The 6,000-nt window shown below is 51.5% G+C and overlaps 1 long non-coding RNA gene across 1 annotated transcript; it reads left to right on the top strand.

Moving 5' to 3' along the window:
• The first annotated feature begins 936 nt into the window (after positions 1 to 936).
• Positions 937 to 3,089, top strand: LOC123243236. Its single transcript, XR_006505850.1, has 2 exons — positions 937 to 1,052; positions 2,770 to 3,089. It is a non-coding gene; the product is annotated as an uncharacterized LOC123243236 (long non-coding RNA).
• The last annotated feature ends 2,911 nt before the right edge of the window (positions 3,090 to 6,000 follow it).

Here is a 6,000-nt window from a genome sequence, read left to right as displayed (position 1 = left end):
GAGCTTAAAGGGACTTTAGAAGTTGTCTGGTCCCATCCCCTCACTAAAGAGAAGGAAACTGAGGTTTAGAGATTTTAAATAATTTGCCCAAAGGTCACAGAGGTTGTAAGTAACAGAACCGGACTTTGATTTTGGATTCTGTGACTCCAAGCTCAAGAATCTTAACATGAACAAATTCTCCTGCTCCTGGTGCTTCAACAGGCAGGCATGGGCACCACGGTCAGAGCTGTACTGGTCTTCTCATAGGGACTGCTTGGCATTGTCCCACATTGCCCTTTGCTCATCTCTTGCTGGGCTTCTCTTGGGGTACTCGCCATCCTTGAGACTTCTAAGAGTTTCCGAGGCTTCTGTCTCTAAGCCCTGGATGCCCAGAAAAGCAGAGACCCCCCCCTTACACACACACATACCCTACCCCACGAAACAGACTCGTTGTCCATGCCGTGTCTCTCTGGTATGCCCGGTATGCTTGCTATGAAGAAGTCTGCCCCAGTACGGCGTTATGTGACCTTTCCCTAATGCGTTTATGATGAAACACTGGGGCTGTTCCCTCTCTGCCCTGCATTTTGACTTCTCTCTGGCCTTCAGAGATTCCGGAAATTGCAGGGGACGGACCACGGCTATTTCCAAATGCGGCTTCTGCTTTTCCCTCCAGAGTTTCTTCATGAGGTTAGGAGATTTTCTTGTTTACTCAACTGTCCAATCTCTGGTGGCTTTCTGTGGGTTTCTTTGCTTTCTCTTCTTGTTTTCGTGTATATTCTCAAGTCATATTTTGGTGCCTTTCCTGTTGTCTAAAGTCAAGAGGATCTGGCTTGGAATGCAGCCTCGCATAGTAGCTGGGTGATCCCGGACAAGCCACTTAACCACTCTTAGCCTCAGTTTCTCCATTTGTAAAATGAGGAAAATAGCAGCACCTCTCTCCCAGGGCTGCCGTAAGGATCCAAAGAGAGGACCCAAGTCAAACATTCCACGAACTTTGAAGAACGACGTCCACGTCCGTTTTGGTGACTAATAATCATCATATTTGTGCAAGGCTTGGCGCAGCACAGCGGCAGGTACCATATCAAAGCTGGCTCTAATCACCATCATCTCATTCTCTTCATCTTTTTTGATGGAGTTCAGATAGAATCAGGCCACAGGCAAGTCACTAACCCGCTCCTTTCATTCTCCCCCAAGGGGTGACAGAAGCACCTGTCTGGCGGGTACCTGTGAGGGTCCAGACAGGAAGTCCAGAGCCTCAAAGGGCTAGACATGTGATCTAGTGGTACAGAGCAGTGAGGATTTGAACTCAGATCTAATGGTGTTTCCACAGGGTCCAAAAGATAGCTCCTTGCTTCCTCCTCTTTGTGCATGAAAAGTCGGATCTGGGTGGGGGTGCTTAGGCGCGCCCCTTTCCACTCCCCCAGCCACTACCCAAGGGTCAGGGAATGCTTGGGGTGGCCCAGTGCTGCAAAGGGAGCGAGTGCTCGGGCCTGGGGAGGAGGGAGGAGGAGCTGAGGTTAGCGGAGAGCAGCAGCGACACCTGGCGGCCTGGGGTGCAGCTTTCAGGCTAGTTCTTGCCTCGACCCCAAAATACACATCCCTGAGGGAGGCGAGGCGCAGCAGAGGGGTGCAAAGTGTAGGAGGGAGGAGAGGAAGGGAGGGACATGGGGGCCCTGGGGTCAGCCTAGATCCAAGAGATCCTGGGCTGGGCCTGCTCTGCCTGGACAGGGAGGGAAGGAGATGGAGGACTCTACCGGGGACCCAGGCACCTTCCCTCCACACACACCCTGCTCGTCCAGGGCCTGACCCAGTCCTATGCTCCCAAAGCAGGGCAGCTGCTCACTCCTCACCCAGCTTTCTTAGCTTGACCTAGAATAAACTCTCTCTCTGTCTCTCTTCCCATCTGTCTCTCTCCCTCTCTCTCCCCGCCTGTCTACCTCTCTGTCTCTCTTTCTCCCTCCTCCCCCAACTCCTGTCTTTGTCTCTCTCCTACTCTCTCCCTCCTGTCTTTCTCTCTCCCTGACTCCCTTCCTCCTCCTTCTCCTTTTTCTCCTCCTCCTCCTCCTACTTCTCTCTCTCCCGTCTCTCTTCTGTCTCTCATCTCTCTTTCCTTCCCCTCTGCTTATCTTTCCCTCTCCTCTCTTTTTCTATGTCCCTCTTTTCTCTCCTTCGCTTGTCTTGTTCTTCCTCTCCTCTCTCTTCTTTCTCTCATTGCTCGGCTGTCTCCCTTTCTTTTCTTTCCTTCCCTTTTTCCCCTCCCTCTTCCCATCTTTCTCTCCTTTCCTCTCTGCTTCTGTCTCTCCCTCTCTTCTTTCTCTTCTGTTCTTGTTCCCCCTCTCCTCTCTCTCTTCTTTCTCTCATTGCTTGACTGTCTCCCTTTTCTTTCTCTCTCTCTCTGTCTCCATCTCTCTCTCCCCCTTTGCTCTTTTAGTTCCTGTTTTCTCTCTCCTACTCTCCCTCCACCCTTCTTCCTACCTCTTCTGCAGTGGCTTCCTGTCTGCTTTCTTTCCGTCTCTTCCTTGCTTTAAAATTATTCTCGATCTCATTTATGCATCACCTTTATTTCTGAATATGTCTTTCTCCCTCCCCATCCAGTGATCCATCCTTTGTAACAAAGAATCAAAAAGAAAAAAGAAAACTAGCTCTTCTGCTATCATCATTGAACCCATCAATTCATTTTGTCTGAGAATAGCGGGAACAGTTCCCAGCTGTAGTTCCCCACCCTCCGTAGAGCCCCTTTCTGTCTGTTGAACTAGACAATGACATCTATATTCATTTCTTCCGCTTTAGAATCATCTATTTCACCATCATGGAATCTCTGACCTGAGAGAGGCTGCCTCCTAGTGCCAACTTCCCACACACCCTTACCTATCAATCATCACCCACCTCCAAAAAAAGGTGGCCACATGGCTGGTGGTTGGATATTTCTCCTGACTTCCTATAGTCAGGGACAGGTGATCATCCCCAAATACAAGTATCTCTTTGCCCTTTTGTTAGAGGTTCACCGTCTAACCCAATTCAATCTTTATTTCCTGAATTGTTTCCATTTTTAAAGGAGATATTAAGGAATTTTTCTACGATTCCAATGAAATTCTCCTATAAGCCTAAAACATGGTGTAAAGGAGTCCTTACTTATGTGGAGAGGACGAGGGGCCTGAGCCACTGGATAAAGGCAACCAACCCACAGGGCTAAAGGATTCAGTGAATAGAATGCCGGGCCTGCAGTGAGGAAGATCAGAGCTCAAATCTGCCCTCAGATACCTCCTAGCTGTGTGATCCTGGGCAAGTCACTGCACCCTGTTTGCCTCTGTTTCCTCATCTATAAAATGAGCTGGAGAAGGAAATGGCCAACCACTCCAGAATCTCTACCAAAAAACCCCAAATGGGGCCATGAAGAGTTGGTCACAACTGGAAAACGATTGAATAAATTGGCCCACAAGATACATGTAGTGACTGGCTGAAAGACGGGGCCCTTCGGGCAAATATAAAAAAAGTGAGCAGATGGCTCAGGACTCAGGAGTGGGAGGTGGCCAAGCCTTAGTGCAGTTTTATGGAGATCTCCCTGGCAGGGGAGGGGGGCATCCAGCCTGCCCCTTGAGCCCCGGGGCCCTGAGAAGGGAAGGGCCGTCACACATCACCGGTCACAAGCACAGCCCCAGATCGGGTCTCTCTTCAGGCGTAGTCATCCTTTTTAAACCCCACTTGGTTTAGCCATTTCCAGATCGATGAACATTTTACTTTCCAACGAAGGTTTTAAAAAGATGTCTTGGAGAGGTAAGTGCGGGAAAAGGCACAGGGGAGGAATAGGAAGAATGGAGACAATCTCTCCCACGAGGCAGATGGGAAGCGGCTGAGCAGGGAAGAGACGCCGCCTGGGTGGACAGGTGGAGGGGACGGGAGTGGGCGGGAGAGGGCCTGGGCCAGAATGGACAAGCCTGGGTGAGGGGATGATGGAAGCTCAGCCTCCCCCTGATGCCTTGGCTCTGGCTTCAGCCCCGACACACGGGATGTGCACAGCTGCACACAGGTCTTAGAATTGGAACAGACCTCGGAGATCATCGAGTTCAACCCATTTATTCTACAGCTGAGGAAACAGAGGTCCAGAAACAGGAATGTGCTTGACCAGCAACAGAAAGCCGGTTAATGGCAGAACTGGCATGTGTGGAAAGTCGCCTAGGAATGGAGCGGCAGATTTGAACTGAGACCCTGAACCCAAATGTAACGTTTTCTTTTCTTGTTATATGACACCATATATACCATATATGTGACTTTGTACATGGGTCCCTAGAACAGACACGTGCATGGCTTAATGGAGGACGGCTAGGGGTGAGGAGAGAGGCCGGCAGAGCCTCCAGCGGGCTATGGCACCCGGCAGGGCCAGAGGAGGGGGTGAGCTCAGTGAGCCTGGCTATGGGGGTGAGAGGGTGGCAGGAACCCAGCCTGGGAGGGCTAGGCTGTGAGCATCCTTCTTTACGGACAGGCACGGCAGGAGAAGGGGAAGGTTTAGGGAAGAACCTATGAGGTTCCCTCTTGTTGCATTGGGTGGGGGCACGAGACTGGAAGTGGGAAGAAAGCTTCGGGGTACTGTTAAAACCTGGACCCCCTGATCGTCCTCTCTTCTCCTAGTGAGTCTGGTAAGTTTACAAGTAGCTAGTATAAAGTAAGAAGAGCAGCAAGTCAGATTGCAAGGAGGAGCCCAGAAGTCCCTCATGGGGTGTCCCACGGATTGAGGGAACGTAGAAGTCACTGGGAACCCATAAAGGAAGCAAAGCCCCCACCTAAGACTGGGGGCTAACTCGGGGGAAGGGCCCTCCGTCCTGTTCATTATCACGGCTGTAAGCATCAGATAAGCTCTGGACATCCAAGTAAGCCCGGCAGAACGCCAGCCAGCATTAAGTTCAAGAACTGGTCCTAAGGTTTTGCTGATGCCCGTGAGGTGCTGTGGGTATGGTAATGGGCCAAGCCGAAGACAGGAGGATGAGAGTCTGTCCTCCATCTAAAAAGGAGACCCCCAAACTCCTGCCCCCTTTCCCAGCACCCCTCCAGCTGCTACCGGTGCTGGCTAGCTGAGGGCTCCCAACGGTGATGACCATCAAGTCACTCTGGGTACCCTTCCCTTTTCCCACTCTCTTCCCCATGCTATCTGCCTGCCTGCCTCCCTCCACCACCCCATCTGTCTCTGCACCCCTGGAGCCATTTATTTCCCTACTTTCTGCTGAATGACTCTGCTCCTGTGCCTAATTTAGTTGTGACTGTGGTGTGACTCTGCTTGCTGCCATCGTGGTCCTTCTCGGTGAGTGTCCAGAGACTAGGTGCTCTTGTCCCCCACTGCCCCTAGAAGGCCCTCCTTGTGGTTCCATTTTCTTATATAGCCAGGGGGCAGCTGGGTGGCTCAGTGGACTGAGAGCCAGGCCTAGAGTCCTAGGTTCAAATCTGGCCTCAGACACTTCTTAGCTGTGTGACCCTGGGCAAATCACCTAACCCCTTTTGCCTAGCCCTTGGCCTTCTGTCTTAGAGTGGTTGTTAAGACAGAAAATAAGATTTTTTTTTTAAAAAGACCATGAGAAGAAAGTGCAGTCACTTCTTGTAGAGAGCCTCTTCTAGGAGTTTAGCCCCAAAGGGCAGAAGACATCTAGCACGACAGAGACACACAGTCTCACACGCAGATGTGTGTGTCCACATGCACGGGTATAGACACCTATTCAGACAGGTGTACATCCAGATATAGGTTTCTATTCCCAAAGAAACACAGAGCTCCCCAGGAAGACCACCCCCCCCTTGTTTCCTCCAGGCCTAGGCCTAAGGGCCACCTTTTTTCGCCAAAGCCTTCCCTGATCCTGGGGGGCTCATGCTCCCTCATCCCCACCCGGCCTTGGGGGCACCCCTTCTAAAGGTACATGACTCAGGCCGACTCTGCTGTGGAATGTGAGCTGGAGGGGCACCCTGGTGGGAGGCATCAGGGCAGAGGCCCGCAGGTGCACGATCCCACGTAGGAGAGGGGAGCAGACTTGGTGCCCTTCT

Source organism: Gracilinanus agilis, chromosome 3 (genome assembly GCF_016433145.1).
Source record: "Gracilinanus agilis isolate LMUSP501 chromosome 3, AgileGrace, whole genome shotgun sequence".
NCBI classification, from domain to species: domain Eukaryota; kingdom Metazoa; phylum Chordata; class Mammalia; order Didelphimorphia; family Didelphidae; genus Gracilinanus; species Gracilinanus agilis.
Note: the sequence above shows the minus strand (reverse complement) of the source record. Positions and strands in the feature narration are given on the sequence as shown.